At 34.5% G+C, this 19,746-nt stretch overlaps 1 protein-coding gene and 1 non-coding gene across 6 annotated transcripts in view; both read left to right on the top strand.

Annotated features, from left to right (window-relative positions):
• Positions 1-19,746, top strand: part of KIAA1328 (KIAA1328 ortholog) — a 228,696-nt gene that overhangs the window by 68,263 nt on the left and 140,687 nt on the right. The gene's annotated exons all lie outside the window — the stretch shown is intronic.
• LOC112469274 lies at positions 12,266-12,384 on the top strand. Its single transcript, XR_003042603.1, has one exon. It is a non-coding gene; the product is annotated as a 5S ribosomal RNA (ribosomal RNA).

Genomic DNA, 19,746 nt, shown 5'->3' with positions numbered 1-19,746 from the left:
GAGAAAAGAAGAGGGGAGAGAGAGAGGGAAAGGGGGGGGAGGGGAGAGAGAAAGTGTGTGTGTGTGTGTGTGTGTGTGTATGACTTTAGTTTCACAGTGATGTGAAGACAAAGTCCTATTCCATATTCTTCCATTCAGAGCATACTTTGGATGAGCTTTGCTTCTTTCCTAAGGTTAATTTTCTGCATGTGTACTGGGCAGAATTTTTTACCCAACTGCAATAATTGAAAAAAAATTTTTTTTTAGTAGAATTGGGCTGGAAAGTGAGCTAGGGGCTTGTTCTTTAGCTTTAAGAAAGTGAAATCTCCGCTAAAAACATTTAATGTATCTTACCCTTTTTTTGCCCACTGCATTTTAAACAGTAGCTGAAACATAAATTAGTCAACTGAGGTTGAAGAGACAACTCTTTCTTATAGAAGAATTTCAAATAATGCAGATAACTCCCTATTGAGAAGGTGGAACGTAATTCCCAGCTTCTACTCCAGAGAGTGGGCTATTTTCAACAAAGGAAAAATAACTTTGAAGTGGAGAACCTAGCATACACTAACTTAACAAGTGGTCAAGTTTAATGTCACTGGTGTCTTAGATGTCACGTACCCCTGCTTTGATGTGATGACAGTGGCATTTCACCTCTGTGATATTCTTCCCAAAAATCTATAACCCTTCTCTAACCATGAGAAAAATATCAGAAAAGCTCAAATTGAGAAACGTTCTACTAAAATACCTGGCCAGTATTTCTTAAAATTATCAAGGTCATGAAAAACAAGGAAAGACTGAGAAACTATCACAAGCTAGAGGAGACTAAGGCAACATGACAAATGTACTCTGAATTGGATTGTGGAACAGAAAAAGGACATTAATGGAAAAGTGAAATCTAAATAAAGTCTGGAGTGTAGTTAATAGTAATATAACAATTTTGGTTCTTAGGTGTGACAAATGTACCACAGTAATATAATAATAATAGAACTGTATGAGAGGTATATAGGAACTCTCCGTAATATTTTTGCAACTTTTCTGTAAACCTAAAAATATTCTAAAATAAAAAGCTTATTAAAAGTAAATCAATCATAACATTGACAAAACCGTTTCCTGGAGACTATGCCTGCTGTGAATTTAGAAAGAGTAATATCATTTTTCTTGATAGGATTATTTTCATTGTGCTTTAAAGGAGAGAAGGGAGAGAAGTGGCTCCTAAAGGGAATGCCCTGGTAAGAACGAGAAGGTGCACTTCAGCACAAAAATACGTCCAAATAGTACAGTTAAAGACCAAATTTCCTGTTGCCTAGAAATGTTTATTTAGAAAGAATTGTGAAAACTGTGCTAACATTCACTGCCAGCAGGGATAGTGGACGTTTCTGTTCTTCCTTTCAACGAAGTTGCTTCTATTTTAGGAGCACAGACTGGGCAGAATGTGTGGTGGTAGTGATGGTGGTATTAATTTTTGCTGTTTATAGGACCCGAATGGGTTAGAGATAAAGATCTTGGCCAAAACAGAATGGTAGAGTGATTAAGAGCAGGGACTGGTGCCACACTGCTGAGATTTGAACACAGTTTCATAGATTCTGTGTGATCGTGAGCGATTTACTTCCCTGCATCTCAGTTTCATCATCTGTAAAATAAGGGATTAATTGCACTTCATAGGATTTTTGTAACAGGAATGTGTGACGTATAGTAAGTGCACAATTATATCTGTTTTTTTTATTATTATTCGTAATTATCAGGTTACAAATGTGGAAAATTGCTGCTATTGTGATATGCTTTTGTTTCAGTAGTTTAAAAAATTTTTCTTCTCTTCAAGATGTTATCATTGGCTTTCATTTTCATCAATTTGACTATGATATGTTTAGGAGTATGTGTGTGCGTGTCCCCATGTCCTATTTGGAGCTCTTAGAGCTTCTTTGGTTTGTGGTTTGTTTTGTTTCACTAATTTTGCAAAGTTCTTGACCAGTCAGTATCTCTTCAAATATTCTTTCTCTTTTATGTCTTTCTGGGATTCTGGTTACACGAGTTCGATAAGGCATCAGAGATCTAGGATGCTTTGTTTTTGTTTTTGTTTTTTTATCTTCTTTGTGTTTCATTTTGAATTATTTCTGCTGCCTTATTTTCAAGTTATTTGCTTCCTGTGCTGTATCCAGCCTACTGATAAGGCCGTCAAAAGAATTCTTTACTTTGTATTTAATACCTGACATTGTACGTTAAAGAACAGTAGAGACTGAGGTAAACAGTATTTATGCTCAGAAATGGGCACCCCTTTTCTTCTATAGGCAGGCAGGCAGTGTGCGTGTCAGTCATTCTGGTCACTAGTGGAATTGGATTTGGGTTTTATTGTTACTTTTGTTCTCTTCTGTGTACCAGACTTTAAATTTCTCTAGTGGGCTTCTGCTACCTTGTGCTTATTGTGGATTCTAGAGTACTGATGGGTTTTTCCTAGTGTTCCTGGTCCCTGGGTGTAGGTAGGGCAGGAGTGTTTCCTGACTTTCTTATAGAAGCTTCCAGCTTTAATTTCTATGAGAGAAGGGCCCAAGAATTTACTTTCTCTGAGAGAAGGGTCCAAGAATTGAGCAGTTTTATACATATGCACCACTGACGAGGACTCTATTAGGTCTCTTGTATTAGCCTCATTATTTCTTATAAGCCCCTGGTAGGGGCTTGTTAAAAAAATTGAGCAAGTGAGTACGAACTCTCTTTGTATCTGGTGCTCCCAGGGATGTGTAGCCCATACTCAGCCTTTAATAATTTGTTAAAATTTTTAGGTGTTTTCTTCTTAGCTTCTTTTTATGGCGACCACTTCAGCATTCTGTGTCCAGTCTCTCTTTAGAGAGGCCGGTCACCCTTTGGAATTCAGTTCACCTGATTGTCTTGTGTCCTGAACTCTGATGGGCCCCCAAATTTTATTCTACAGAGTATCTAGCTCTTTCTCATTGTTAGTATAATAGCAACATTCTCCAGAGACTTTTTGCATTCTAAGCAGGGTAGACGTCTTTTCTAATCATATGTCTTTTATACATATATTTAAATAGTTCTAAGAAGAAATACTTCACATATAGAACTGCCTTTCTAATTTTGAATCTAACAGTAGTGGTTTTTAAAATAATAATAGCAATGCTGAAATGAATGAATAAGAGTATATTCTTTAATAGGTATTTGAGTACCCACAAAGAGATGTTATAAAGCGTGCTGTATAATGAGGTTAGTTGTGCATCAAGATGCTTTGATTCTGTGATATTAGAAGAATGAATCTCATATCATGCTTTGCATTTAGTTACAGATTCCACTTTATAATTAATGTTCTACCGTTTGATTAAATTAGATAAAAGCATTGGCCACTCATTTTTGCCTTGATTCTTCTTCTATTTTAAATGTAGAATGAATAAAGAGTATGCCATTCAAAATGAATCTGAATATTATGGTACAGCTTAAATGCTATAACAATTCCGCATAATTCCATAGCAAGTCACAATAATTTTATTGAAGTAAAAACTTTTCTTTCCAAGGTTAGAGTCCTATACTTTGCCATAGTTATCAGTTTTTGCTACCTAATAATGTCTTTATGTCATTCAATATATTTCTCCATTGGTTGTGCATATTGCAAAATCAGGACAGTCACTAAGACTGTCATCATGGATTTTTATTCCTTTTATCCAATATTAATCTAGTGAAAAGGCAAAATAAAAGAAAAAAAAAAGAAAGAAAAAAATGAGCAAGAACCCCAAATGATAAGGAAATCTTTTGGCTAGGACTTCGGTTTGTAAAGACAGTTCAAATTTCTGACCTTTTTCTTTGCAAGTACTGAGAGGACTTCTGGTTCTAGTTGGCCTAACTCTTGAGGTAGCTTAACTCTATCAAGTATTTGATGATTTGTTTTTCTCTGACTTTTAAAATTGTGAACTATTAATTTATTCTCCAGCATTGTAAACCAGAAAGAGAGTAGTCAGTAATTTGCTATTTTGCAATGTTTTTGCAGTTCTTTGTTTTAGGGAATATATGCTATGCTATAATTTTTTTTAAGATTACTAAGCTTAGCTATTTTATTTTTCTAAATTTTAGTTTTATTTATTTTAATGTTTAACAGTTTACTTATAGTTTTATATTCTCTATTATAAGAATGTTTTTGCTCCATAGAATTCCACCTTGCATATTATATTACATAGAAAGTATAATGTGTAATTTAACAAAATCAGTTATAAAAGATTTAAACTGTGGGCACTTAAACGTAATAGCCTTTTCCTTACTTTCTATCCATGATCCAACCTATTCTATTAGTTTATTTTACATCTTCAAGGGAGCATAGAGGAAAAATTATCATAATATGAACAAAAGTAATTTATATTGAAAGTAAGCTTATGATGCTGCTTTTATTGTCTTTATGACATAGACCATATTAGACACATCAATGACCATAAACATTTGTAATAATCCTTCAATTTACATTAAAAAAAAGTTCGAGATTTAAGTATTTCTAATGCTGACATTTACAATAATTACTTAAAAGCCATGAAAGATAAATGAAATTCAACAGTAAATGTGGGAAAGTGGCTCCATAGCATATTCTGAGGCATTTACTTTGAGGTAAGAAACAAACAAAACTGAGGTGCTCTGTTTTGAGTGTTTTTTGTTTGCGGAATTAGTAGAAGATGAAAACTTGTTATGATACTGGAACTGATTTCAAATTCCATTTTTAATTGGTGTATAAAAATGACGAAAGTACATTCATCCTTGTATATAGGATGTATATTCACTATAATATATATATATATATATTAAGTCTGCACTATGTGTTTTTCATACTTTTTTCATAGGGCTTTTTCCCTCAGAAGGTCAGACTTCTGGACTTCAGGAACTCAGCCAAAAATTGAGGATACGGAAATAAGAAAGAAAAACAGCAGGGTTTTAGTTTGGTCAATTTTGTTTATTTTTTAGAGTGGAGATGAAGTGAAAGTATAAATGTGTCTCTTGCTTTTTTTTCAGTCTTTGCAAGATTTTCCTCATTTCTGTGTTTTAGTCATTTCAGTTAAGTATAGCTTTTTATTGAAGTCCCATCATTACCCTTTTATGTGACTGATAGTTATGTTTCTGCCCACAAATAAAGATCATTCCATTGCCCTGATGGTTAGTGATGTTGAGCACCTTTTCATGTACCTGTTGGCTGTTTGAATATCTTCTTTGGAAAAACATCTGTTTAGATTCTTTGCCCATTTTTAAATTGGGTTATTTGGTTTTTTGCCATTGAGTTTTATGAGTTTCTTGTATAATTTGCATATTAACACCTTAGTGGGAATGTAATTTGCAGATATTTTCTCCCATTCCATAGGTTGCCTTTTTATTTTGTTGATGGTTTCCTTTGCTGTGCAGAAGCTTTTTAGTTTGATGTAGTCCCACTAGTTTATTTTTGCTTTTGGTGTCAAATTCAAAGCATCATTACCAAGACCAATGTTAAAGAGTTTGCCATCTATGTTTTCTTCTAGGAGTTTTATGATTTCAGGTCTTACATTCAAATTTAATCCATTTTGAGTTGATTTTTGTGTATGGTGTAAGATTTTTGTGTATAGTGGTCTGGTTTTATTTTTTACATTTGGCTGTCTAGTTTTCCAGCACAATTTATTGAAGAGATTATCCTTTTCCCATTATATTCTTGGCTCCTTCGTCATAAATTAATTAACCATACATATGTGGGTTTTCTTCTAGGTTCTCTATTCTGTTCCATTGATCTATATGTTTATTTTATGCCAGTACCATACTGTTTGATAACTATAGCTTTGTAATATAGTTTTAATCAGGTAGGATGATGCTTCCAGCTTTGTTGTTCTTTCTCAAGATCACTTTGGCTAGTTGGGGTCTTTTGTGGTTACATACAAATTTTAGGATTTTTTTTCTATTTCTGTGAAAAATGCTGTTGGAGTTTCGATAGGGGTTGCACTGAATCTGTAGATTGCTTTGGGTAGTATAGGCATTTAAAAAATATTCTTCCAGTCCATGAAGGCAGAATAAATTTCATTTATTTGTGTCTTATTCAGTTTCTTTTATCAATTTCTTATAGTTTTCAGTGTGCAGATCTTTCACCTCCTTGGTTGAATTTATTCCTCAGTATTTTATTATTTTTTATGCCATTGTAAATGGGATTGTTTTCTTCTCCTTTTGAAAGGTTATTGTTGGTATATAGAAAAGCAACTGACTTTTGTATATTGCTTTTGTATGCTGCAGCTTTACTGAATTCGTTTATTAGTTCTAACAGTTTTTTGATGGAGTCTTTAAACTTTTTTATGTATAATATCATGTCATCTGCAAATAGAAACAATTTTGCTTCTTCCTTTCCACTTTGGTTGCCTTTATTTCTTTTTCTTTTCTAATTGCCCTGGCTGCATTTCCTGTGGAAAATTATTTAATAAATCAATGAAAGTAACCAGGACAAAATTTGAGGAAAGTAAAAGTATATGTCATTGCAATATGATAAAGTCTGTAATAAATGTTTTTTTTTTTTTAAATATGAGTCTAAGTTTTAAAAGGGCTTATCTCTGTTAAAACCAACCACAGTGATCTTAGAGACCACTTTCTTGACAAAGTCAAGTGATTCTCACTCATCATTTCTTCAATCTATTTCTCATAAAACCCCAGGAAAGTTACAGCCATAGGCTTTCTAGTTCTCAGGTAGGTTTTAGCAGATTGCAAACTACAGCCTGTAGGCCAAAGTCAGGACACTGCCTACTTTGTAATAAAGTTTTATTGGAACAGAGTCATCTTCATTTGGTTATGTATTGTCTATAGCTACTTTTGTGCTACAATGGCAGAATTATTTCATTGTGGAGACTGTATGGCCCACAGAACCTAAAATAACATCTGGTACTTCACAGAAAAACTTTGCCTAAGTTTGGGTGGGGATCATCCACCCAAAATGAGATGTGTAGATCCAAACAGGTGTCTCTTTTCTGTCTTCATTTGTGTTTTTGTGCTTTTACTTCCTAGCGCAATTGTTTATTTTGTTTTTCCCATCTTGCTGATTCTGATCTTTAATAGTTGTGTCCAGAATTCCAACTTCAAGATTTTGTGTCCTTATCTTTCTGAGGAAAGCAGAAGAATTGTAGTCCTTCCAGTGAATTAAGAAGAAATTTATTTTTTGTTTGTTTTTTTTTCATTTTTGTTTATTTTTACCCTTTATTGATTAGTCTGTTTGCCTGAGCATACATATTTTTTTTCCTTGCTGCATTTTCTTCTACTTTCTTGCTCCTTTTATTCTACTTTCCTGCTCCTTTTTCTTTTTTTCCATTGACCCAGACCTGCAGTCACTTAATAAAAACAGCACATGTGGAGACCTTTTGGTATAAACCTTTTAGTTAATAGCTTAAGGTAAAGGGCATTTTCTCTTCTCATGAAAAGATGCCCAAATAATGCCATCTTTGCCATCCGAGATAGCATATGGCCAGGTAATACCTTATGTTATCTGGAACTATATAGTTGGTTGGTGGGGATTTTAGGTTTGGTTTGGTTCAATGTTAGTTTTTGTTTCATTTTTGTTGTTATTTTATGTTGTATATGTTTATGGGGGCTCATCATTTCTAAAGATTCTGCAGTGTATGTACAGTGGACTTGTAAGAAACAGGTCAGGGAGAGTAGAAAACTTACAACTAGTAGATAAATAAGTCTTGGAGATCTAATGTACAGTATGGTGAATATAGACGACAATATTGTATTATAAACATCAAACTTGCTAAGAGACTAGATCTTAAATATTCCCACCACAAAAAGAAATGATGATTATCTGACGTGATAAGAGGTACAAATTTTCGCTACAACAGCAATCATATTACAATATACAAATATCAAATTAACATGTTGTGCATGTTAAATTTGCACAGTGTAATATGTCAAATATAATTCAATTTAAAAAATGCACGTGCACACACACACACACACACACACAGAATAGTGTACCCCTCAGCACCTTGCACCTCCTTGTCCTAATGAAGCAGCCAAGCTAGTTTGTGTCAAGTATATACTGTGTGTTAGGTCAGGTTATAGCTTAAAAGAACAGAGGTCATTTTACCAGAGAATTCCTGGGTACTTGGCACTTAAAACTTATATGACAGTATGCATGTATTAATGAGATGTATAATAGCTTTCAGTAGAACTCTATAATAAATGTCTTATCACAGCAAATCTTATATAGGTATTATTATTAAATCTTTTTTTTTCTGTACATTTTAATTCTTTGTAACCAGGACAGTCAGTTTGATGCTTTTATAATCCAATTGGGGAAGAAAACATGAACTCTCTGTAGTTTTTTTAAATGTTTATTTAATTAACGAAATATATCCTAGACATGTGACACAAGCATAAGTTGCTAGAGTTTTTGTACAAACGTCTTGTTTTGCATATGAAAAAACATGTTTTATATTTTATATGTACTTAAGAAACTGCCTTCTTAGAAGTTAATATTTATTCGTATTTAATCAATTTTTCCCAGTATGTTTGTGATCCAGTCTAACCATCTATTGTGATCCAGACAGATTGTATTCTAACAAGATTAGAAAGACTAACAAACAGCAATTTTTTAAAATTAGCATTTTAGTTAATTCACTGTAAAAGAGCTATGACTTTGGTGGCCTGAAAGCTGCTTATCTTAACTCTATAGAAGTGCAAGATAGGCAGAAATGGAACCTGGAACTTCATCATAGTAGTTTAAACCAGTAATCCTCAGTACATTGGTCACCTGGGCAGCTTGATAAAATGCATACTTGGACCCATATCTGGAGAGGATCCCAGGATTTGCATCTCTTACGAGCTCCCAGGCGATACCAGTGCTGCTGTCTATGGATCACACTTCTAGACTTCTTGCCTGATAATAAGTTTTTCTCTATTTACAGCAGGTTGATAATGTGAAAGGTTAAACCCGGTGTAGACAAACTGCTAATATTGAAGTGTACTCTGATAAAGAAGATGTATGATTGTGAAGCATTAAGTATAAGCAAAGTATTAACTAAATGAAGGATTATGAATTCCTAAAGGTTATATCCTGACTTCTCTTTTATCTGAATGTAATACTGGTATTTTTCAGAAAAAAAAAAAAAGTGGAAGGCTTATAAGAAACTGCATTTATCACTGGTGAAAACAGCTTTTTGGGCTCTTTGCGTTCCTTGAACCCAGTCTCTCTCCTTCATGGTTTGCTTATTTTTCTTTTATGCAGCTTTTTGGCCAGTTCAAATTTTGAATGACATATGAACCCAAAATAAAGAATCATCTGGACTATTCTTTGAGTCAGTTGGACCTTTTCTCACCTCAGACTTCTGAAAAGTATTTGGTTGTCAAATTAGAGCAGTGGCCCACACTATTTGGTATGATTAATAGCTCAAATAGGAAAAGTGGCTATAAATATATATTTTTCCTCCTGAATTTTTATAATGGTCTGTAACTGAGGAAGAGAGCCTTTCTAAAAGTGACACTTTCATGGAAATAGATACATAAAACACATTTTTTTAGTTACAAAATTTAGATAATTGTTTGTCCTATATACAAATGTAGTAGAGGCATTTAAATTTTATTGTTTATTATAGCTGGTTCTGTTATAAGGAGATATATGTGTTCCTAAAAATCACCACACTGTGCAAAATCATACCCTCCAAAATCCACAGTGTTTATGGGGAAAATGGGCTTAGGGGCCAATGCTCCAAAACTTCATCAGTGAAACATTTTTTAAAGTAACCCAATAAAAACGATATCACAGTTTTACACAAATAATTAAGAAATGTATAAATACTAAAATATGATGCCTTACCTTAAGAATACATTAAGCATGCTTGTAGAAGTGGACTTTGAAAGGGTTACAGTTTATGAGCTATTGTAAGGTGATAGAAGAAGGGTTACTGAGGTTGGATGGAAAGTTTTAACAATTGATACTGGTGAGTGTGGCTCATAATGCAGGTGAACACATAGCTGGTAGATGTTTGAGGTATGAGGCGTGCGGATGTGTGTTTTGTGCGGTCCTACTGGGCTTGTGTCAGCTGAGTGCCATTTTCTGCCTGCACCTAGTGTTTATCCTGGGTGATGTTCACATTTTGCTCAAATTATTTATGGATACATCAAATGCACTGAAACAAATTTGTGTTTTCAAAACAAGCATTATGGAAGAACTGACAGTATGGTATATGAAAGTTCACACTTGGAGAAATGATTTTTTATTTTATTGCAATTCAGTTGCACAGGCACCAGGGGGAGTAGTAGGTTCACATTTCGCAGGAGCACTGACCAGTGCTTTTCTTAGTTTTGCAGCTGCACATATGGTAGATTATTATCATTTTATGGTTATAGTTATAAGCAATTTGGTAGAAAATGACAGTTAAATTATACAGTGTTACTTTTATTTGTTTTAATTTCATAATCTAAATATATTTTTTAAATGAGAAAACAAAAGGCAGAATAATTTTTAGTAGCAGGAGTAAGTAACCTTTCCTGTTACTAAGTCTTGTGCCACCCAGTGGAGCTTGCATTTCATTTTTAATCGATCTCTCGTGTATGATAGAAATCGAAGCATATAGCTGAGAGATTATGTCTACATTCTGGGGAGTGAATGTTTTCAGCTACATTATCATCACTCCTACTACTTATTAAAAGGGAGATTTCACTGGCAATTGGATTGACAAATACATGAATTTAAAAATCCTCTACCATTTCCTAGAGACAGAACATTCCCAAATCCTATTCCATGAGGCATCCTTAGAAATGATGACAAAGCATATTTATTTTTCTGAACCCTATCAGGATGTGTACATAGACTGCTCTCTGGGTACAGGCATCATGGCCTGTTGGCATCTTTACATAAAACCCTTTTATTGAACTGAAGGAGTTAACAAAATGCCAAGGAAAAGATGTGCAGAGTGCCTGCCTTGTTTATTTGATACTTGTGTATTCAAAGGGAGTGTCAGATACTTGGTACCTAACACTTGCATGAAGTTAACCATAATCCAATTTTAAATACATATTTATTATAAAAGAATAGATTTGCCTTGAGTAAAAGAACTAAAATTTCTTTTGCAGTATTTAAGTACAAAACTACTTTCATTATTAAGCCTTTCTTAGATATTTCCTTGACTTGCTCTGCATTAACACCTGTTGATGCCTGTATGGTGATCTGCATATCTTAAAACGCAGTCTATCATTTCTGCATGGTCTATATATTTCAGAGCCATTACCTGAACTGGGGGGAAGATATACATAACCTGCTTGATCATTGAAAATGTCAAATCCAGTAAAGTAATGTAGTGCTTGTTGTAATCTTTATTCCGTTAGTATAAATAGGTTGTATCAGTGATTTTACCAGTGCGAGGTGTTATTTAGCATTCTTTCATTGCTTTTAAGTCATTTTTAAACAGTTATTGCACAAGTGGTATAGATGGAACTAGAAAACAATTCATTTGAGTGTTAGAAAATTGAATATTACTGTAATCTTATTGATGCCAGTTGGAGAAAAGAAGAAATTTTATTTTGATGGATAACATAGTCCTTAATTTTATTCACTGTGATTTCTTTTTTATTGTATATAGGTAACCTTAACTTAATTTACTTGTCATTTTGGATTCACTTCAAAGGGTAATCAAGTCGGGAACTAATCGTGTAATATTATTCTCTAGTAAACTAAATTTCACGTTTCCTTCAAATGAAACTGGTATGTGTTAGCACTTTCTTTATAATAAAGTGACATCGTTAAACAACATTTTGATGATAATCCAACAGTAATAGGATATTAAAACTTTTTTGGAGTATTAACTTTTGTTATTTAAATGTAAAACACAGACATTATGATTTGAAAATACTGAAAACATTTTGAGAAATTGGAGCTTTACCAATGGTCTTGCCTTTGTTTTATAAACTGTACAGTGCCAAATATATTCATGTACCTCCACTGGATAATAATCATGTTTGCAATGTGGGACTGCTATAGAACCTCATATCACACTTCTTTTCTTGAATAGTTAAGAAATAGAAATTTGGGGATCACCAGCATATATATTGAGTTTGAAGCTGCGCTAGAATATAAGGTTATAGGAAGAAGTAGTGAAAACAGAATAGGTCCTAGAAAATTATCTTAGGAAATATCTGCATTTAATGGTGGATAGAAGAAGGAATAGTCAGTGAAAGAGATTTAAAAAGGAGTAATCTGTAAGGAAAGCAGAATAACCAGTAACTCAGGAGAGGAGATTGTTTGAAGAAGGAGAAAGTGGCCAACAAGAAGGATAAAAAACCAAAATCAGGTTGTTGTATTTAATAGATTAGAGGAGTCTACAGCCATGCCACCCTGAACAAGCCTGATCCCATCTGATCTCAGAAGCTAAGCAGGGTCGGGCCTGGTTAGTACTTGGATGGGAGACCACCTAGGAAGACCAGGTGCTGTAGGTGTAAAAAATAAAAAATAAGAGATTGTAAGCTGACAGGGTCCTTGCAATCTGTGAGGTCAGCCAAGGGTTGCCTCGCCTAAAAAAAAAAAAAAAAATAGAGGATATTTGTCAAGAATACAGTATAAGTAAAGTGGCAGGACAGAAAAACATACTGTATTGAGCCAAAACTTAAATTGGAAATGAGGAAGTAGAGAAAATGAGTATAGATTAATCTTTTAGAGTTTTGAATGGTGGGGAGGAGAGAGAGATGTTGGCAGCTTAAGAAGAAAATATTATTTGATGAGGCTTTTCTTAAGATGTACTTAATTGAAGGCTTATGTGAGGAAGCCAAAAGCTATTGAGATCATGAGAGAGAAAATAATTTATAGGACAATACCTGAATGACATAGAAGAGGGGGAAGTCAGGAACACAGACAGAGATGTTTGTCTTAGAAAGTACTTATTCACTCACTCATTTATTCACATTTATTGAATGCCAAGACCCGAGGGAATGATGTTTTGAGATGGGAGTTGTGAGTAAGTTGTGGGTATATTAAACAAGGTCGTGTTGGCCATCTGCCTTTTCTGTTAGAGATGTGCTTAAAAATGAGTAAATTTTCTGCTTCCAGATGCAGTTGCTCAAGCTATTACTCCCTAGTTATTCCATTATAAGTTTCTTCTTTATCCACATCGGACAGTGTTATAATTTGTGTTTCAACTGTCAAACATAATTTAGACAATTCAAGAAGGGAAAACAGTCTTTATATTTATACTCTTCTTTCTTCCTTCCTGATGTTCCAGAATTCCTTCCTTCATTATTTCTTTCATACTTAAAGAATCTTTAGCCATTCTTTTAGAATATATCTGAATTCTCTTAATGGTCTTTTATCTGAGAATATCTTGATTTCCTCGTCATTTTTGAAGGATACTTTTGCTGGATATGGAATTATGGGATTGACCGTTCTTTTCTGTCAGCTATTGAAAATGTGCCACTTCCTTCTGGCCCCCAAGTTTTGTGATGAAAATTCACTATCATTTAATTTTTTCCCCATTTAAATATGAGCTGTTTCTCTCTTGCTTTCAAGATTTTTCTTTGTCTTTAGTGTTCATTTTGATTATGATGTGACTTGGCATAGAGTTCATTGAGTTTATCCTGTTTGGGACTTGCGCAGCTTCTTTGTAGGTTTATGTTTCTTGCCACATTTGGAGAAATTTCAAATATTAGTTCTTCATATTCTTTTCCAACTCTACCCTCTTTCTACCCTCTTTATAGGACTCCAGTGACACGAATACTGGATCTTTTGTTACAGTCCCACAGGTCCCTGAGGCTCTGTTCATTTTTTTATTTCAGTCTATTTTCTCCCTGTTAGACTGGACAGTGTGTATTGTTCTATCTTCAACTTCACTAATTTGTTTCTATGTCCTCTCCATTCTTTTGTTGAGCTGATCTACTAAGCTATTCTGATTATTGTATTTTCAGTTATAAAATTTTCTTTCAGTTCTTTATATTTTGTATTTACTTGCTGAGACTTTTTTCATTTGTTTCAAGCCTGTTTGTAATTGCTCATCGAAGTATTCCATGATTGCTGCTTTAAAATCTTTGTCAGATAATTCCAACATCTGTGTCATTTCAGTAGTGGCATCTGTTGATTGTCTTTTCTCATTCAAGTCTCACATTCTGGCTTTTGATATGGCAAGTGATTTTTAATTGTATTCTAGACATTTTAGATATTGTGTTATAGTCTTTATTTAAATCATCTCTTTTAGCAGACCTTTTCTGACATCACGCCAGTGAGAAAAAAAAGGAGGCTCCTTCTCATTACTTTTAGGAGGAGAAAGAAGTTCAGGGTCCCCACTCAGCCTCTTTTGACACCCAGGGGGAGGTAGGGACTTTATTACTATTGGGTGGGTGGGCGGGGGCAGGGGGGAAGTTGAGCTCCTTACTAGACCTCTGCTGATACCATCCTGGCTGAGAAGGGCAGGGGCTTCCCAGATGGCCTTCATTGTTGCTGCTGATATGTGCGAAATTCTTGGTTTTCCACTCAGCTTTCTTTGACACCACCCCAAAAAGGGAGGAACACCTCATTAAAGCTAGATGGGAGTGGAGGTTTAGGTTCCCTGTGAGACCTCTTCTGGTAATCATGAGAGTGAAAGAGGTAGAGGAGGGAGTTATTACCATCAGATATGGATTAAAGTACTGGCTTCCCCTCAGTGGTCTCTGATACCACTGTGGCAGAGCGGAGGTAGGGGCTAGAGTGATACTTAGAAGTCTAGGCTCCTCACTTAGCATGTGCTGATGGAAGTATGGGTGAGGTTGCAGTATTTTCTGTGCTGGTCGTCTAGGGTAAGGCAGTTCTTGTCCAAAAGTTTTTGGTTTTGCTAGACAGGGTCCCTTTCCTTTTCTTTTGGCTAGTGAGAGCAGGCTACTTTTGGATTTGTGTGTGTGTGTGTGTGTGTGTGTGTGTGTGTGTGTGTGTGTGTCTCCATTGGCACTTCTCCAATACCCGGTCCAGAGTATATGAGGCAAAAACAAAACTAGGCAACCTAACACTGTGTTTTTCTCCAGTTTCTAAGGCCCTTAGCCAGTCTACCACCTTCTCCCTGTCTTTCAGAGTCTTATATTTGTTTTACATATGATGTCCAGGGCTTTTAACTGTACTTAGTTGAATAGGAGAAATTATGTTTACTCCATCTTGTCTGGAACCCGAAATCCCATTGTACTTATTTTACCTTTTTCCTTAAAAATTTTTTTCTGGTTACTAACACTGACCCAATCTTCTGAACACATTCTATTGTATTTAAATGTCTCATCTTTGTCCAAAAGAGGATTTTTTTTTCCTTCTCTCAGTGCAGACATGACTTAGCTAAGGCTGGTTTTTCAAGAAAAATCACCAATAGGCAAACTAAATGTAGAAATTTTCTGCATCCTAGTGGAATTACTAAAAACAGTCAGAAAATTAAATAGAAATCATAAGCTTTAACCATTCTATTCATTACTTTTAATTTTACAATAAATCCAATTCTCTTTTGTTAAGCATGTATACATAAAAACCTAGGTCTCAGAGATTTTCTTTTAAATGTGGTCTCTTGGATTAATTTATTTAAGAGTCAATGTTAAAACAGTAAGGCAAAAACCTAACTCCTTGATTTTAATGATACTGTAAAACTTTTCTCCTTGAATATTTTGGGCTATTTCTCTATAATATTTGAGTGGAGGGTCAAGCAAATAATCTGGTTCTTTACTAGTTTTTAAAATGTCATTCTGCTAAACAGTCCACATAAGCTCAATTATATTAGGAACCAGTGAAGTGAAGTTGTTCATAAAATGCTTTATTACCTTCAGTTTTTGCAGCATTTGCTGAGTTTAGATAATAAACCTGCACATAGGAGTTACTTAATTTTTCTCTGAGCAATCATTTACATTTGTGAGCAAAAGCCTCAGTCATTTTCAAAGAGGCAAGAAATGAGATATTCCTACTACTTTTTCTAATTTAACCTTAAAATGTTAGATGTGATTCCATTCTATAAGAACTCTCCATTTTCACTCTAGTTATGAATACTGTTTTATGGAAATTGTTTGATTTTTACTGAGAATTCTATTGGCTCAAATTTGCATACTGCATTAAAAAATGTATGCAACTCTGGTGAGAATGCTCTTCCCTAAGGCCATAGCTAATAGTCTGGCAATGATAAACTGAATTCAGAAATTATACTGTAAATTTAGGCTTAAAAGTGTGCTTGAGCAGAAGATGGATATCTGTTTGAAAGTACAAGAGAAAAAAATGAGGTTGTTTTTCCTGTGGACTCTTTACCCCAATATAACTTCTTAGGCCCTACAGGTAATATTTGCTAATTGTATTTCTTCAATAGTCAGCCACAATAGAAACATTATACTGCTCTGAAAATATAGAATGCTGTGTCCTTCTAAAGAAGAAAATGAGTTATTTTGCATCTCTTATTTTCTATATACTTTTTTTTCCAAGACAAAAACAAGTGACCAAAAGAGAGAAAAAAACCATCATATCCTAAGGTTGGACTAAAGGAAGGAAGCAAAGGAGTCCGATAATGTATTATACTTCAACATAAAGAAGGAGATTGGGCTTCCTCCCATGATATGGAGGAGGTAGAGTACTTAGAGATGCTGTACACACTCAAAGATGATTGTGGTCCCCAGGCCAGCAGTCAGCATCACTCAGAAGCCTGTTAGAAATGTATAATCCTAGGCCCTACCTCAGATCTAGTGAATCAGTATATACTATCTAGCAAGATTCACAGGTGATTCCCATGTACATTACTTTTTAAGAAACACTGATCTCTAGTGGTTCTAGGACTTACCTCCAAATCTCAGCTCACTGGCAAAGTAACCCTGAGTAAGTTGTTAACCATTCTGTGGTGCAGATTTACTAGTAAAATGAGACTAATAATAGTACTTTGTATTTTTTTTCTTTTGATGAAAATTAAATATAATATCTTTAAAGCACTTAGAAGTGTCCCACCCCAAGTAGAGGTTATAGTGAGTTATCTTCAGATACTCTAATTCAGATACTTACCTATTCCGGATGATAAACATTTAATTGTGCCATAGATGATAGTTGTATCTGACTCTAATAAGAGAACGCTAATGAGGAATCTGAAGAAAGGAGAGATGACAAGAAAAAAATTAAAAGAGCCGAAAGATTTACTGTATGAGGAAAGCATAATGCCACTGGATTACTTAGTTTGGCAAAGAGAAGATTAAGGGACCTCTTAAATTCAGTTTATATTTCCACTCAGAAATGAATGGTCTTACATAGCAGCATAAATAGTTCAAGTAGACAAATATAGGAGTATGATGAGGGGGAGGTATCATATATATTGATATTGGTAGTTCATGGAGAGTTTTAATTTATGACAAGAATGAAATTCTGCTTGAAGATAGGGAGCAAGATGAGATGACTTCTTTCTAGGAAGCTTTTAGCCCATTCCTCATGGCTGGAGCTAGTAGGCCCCAGGTTGGCATGTTTAGCTCTGCTTCACAAAGCATTATACTCACAACTTCACTTATTGACCTTTCAGAGTCTAGAGAGCTTAGTGTGTGGACTGTTTTCAGTGGTCTGTATTGTCAGGAATTTACCCATTTTACAATTGGAAATTTTCAAGTGTTAATCATTGTTACTGCAGTTCACCTTAAAAAGTAACTTCTGGTTGGGGTAGGAGTGTGATAACAGCCTTCTTTTCCTACAGTTCTAGGCTAGTTGCTGTAACTCAAAAAAAGACTAAATTGATTTAAAGCAGCCTTTTAAATGGAGAAAATACATATCCTTCAGATCTAGCTGAAATATGAGACCTTTAAACAAAAGATAAATTTTTAAGCAGGTTAGAAACAAGGAAAAAATGCAGTTTTCAATAGAAGCGGTTTTGCAACTTTGTCTTTAACGTCTACCATGAATGCTTGAATATGTATATCCATAGACTATTATGTGAAAAGGAAACTATAAAGAAATCAAAATTCTCATCAATGTGGCATATTGATAGCCTGCTTTTTAGGATATCTGCATATGAACTTTTAAGTGTCTTTACCTTTAAAATTGGAGAAATAAACAAGGGTCTAATGATCTGAGCAAAAGATCTAAATAATCTCAGTTCCAAATCTGTTTCTGTCACATCTTGTGACTCTGCAAGAAACAAGGTAGAGACTATAATGCTTAGAAAACTCTAAAAAAGTTAATTTAACTTTTTTACTCTAACCAGATATCTTTCTATGGCTCATGTTTTTGTTGCTGTTATTCAGACAAACTAGAGTCCAGAAAGAGCTGGGTGAGGCATTTGACTCTTCTTTCCCTTTGTAAGTATTTAGAACATTTAAGTTTTCTCTGTTATTTTAGAGATTTCTTTCTCTCATCAAAGATTACTGTCATCAGGATATTGCACTGTGACCTTGCACTGAATTTGCCATAAATTTCTTTTTAAAAAATTAATGGGAAATTTTCAGACTCATATCATTCGTTTGTAGTCCAGCACAGACCACAATTGAATAAAAAGGGTGTAATCATTCATATGAAATTCTTGTCTGTCACTGCTAATCAATTCATCTTGGTATCAGTTTTTATTTTACCAACAATCCATTTTCAGTTGCATATATAGTCATTGAGTAACAAAAAAGAAATGTAAATTGGACCTGTGTTTATGTCAGAAAAATGCGTACAGTTTTTTGAAAGGGGAGGAAAGGAAATGATTGTGAGGTGAGAAATTTGGCATGGCTGGAAAGCAGTTTGCTTCAGATGGGAAAATCTTGTGAGATTGGAACAATTTAAATTTTTTAATGAATCAGTATTTTTAGCTATCCTCTTGGCTAGTTTAAAGACCACATGGTCTATCTACTTGTTTCAGTTCCAAACTGAAAGCTAACATGAAATTCAGTAGGCACTCCTTTATTTTTATTTCTTTATTCATTCCTCTAACATTTTGAAGTGCATGCTGTGTGCTACAGAGATACCAAGATCAATATACTGTGATTTGTGGGAATACACAGGCCACTTCAGGTAATAGTAATGTATAAAATAATTTTAGCTATATGCCATTTTTTATACTAAAGGTGTTTAACTCTACCTGGGAGGTCAGTGAAAGCATGAAGGAAGAGATGACATGAAAGCTGAGTTCGAAATGATAAGTAGGAATTTTGTAACATTGGGGGCAGATAAAACATTCTAAGCAGAATACAAAGTGTATGCTGTCTTTATTATATAGCATGTAGGTGTTCAGAGTGAAGGGAGTACCTGCCATATAAAAATCTTGGAGTTCTTTACGTCTGGAGTCTGTGACTAATGGATTAGAGTTGCGCCTCATGGTCAGCTGTTTTTATCTCAGAGTGATCCTGAACAAAGCATCTCTTTCTGCCCAGGAGCTTCTTTCTTTGATATGAAAATAGCATAACTTTCAACTACCAGAACAGTAGGGGAATTGGTGAACACATAAATAATGTCACACTTGTGTTTCGGCAAAGGTCACCAATAGCCTCCTCAACTCAATCTTTAACTGGTGTGGCCTCTGCAACTTTGGACACAGTTGACTACATCTTTTTATTGATTCCTTTTTTCTTTGCCTGCCCTTCACATATTGTTGTTACATTGGTCCTCTTCTCTTCTCTCAGTTTAAATGTTTCTTCTCCAAGAGGTTTTCCCTGGTTCCTCAGTCATTTAGGTGCCCTTTGGAAGTGCTAGCATAGCACTATATAATCTTCTTGCCACTACTTTGATCGTACATTATTGTAAGTATGTGTTTGATTACTTGCCTTCATTGCTGGATGGTAAGGTCACTGCAGGAAATAGTGTTGCTTTTGTTCATCATTGTAGGTCTTGCATCTAGCACAGACGTTATTGTGCTCAGTAAATGTATTTACTTAATG

The sequence above is a fragment of the Pteropus alecto genome, unplaced genomic scaffold (assembly GCF_000325575.1).
Source record: "Pteropus alecto unplaced genomic scaffold, ASM32557v1 scaffold146, whole genome shotgun sequence".
In the NCBI taxonomy this organism is placed as follows: Eukaryota; Metazoa; Chordata; class Mammalia; order Chiroptera; family Pteropodidae; genus Pteropus; species Pteropus alecto.
The sequence above is the reverse complement of the archived record's forward strand: the minus strand, read 5'-3'. Positions and strand labels throughout refer to the sequence as shown.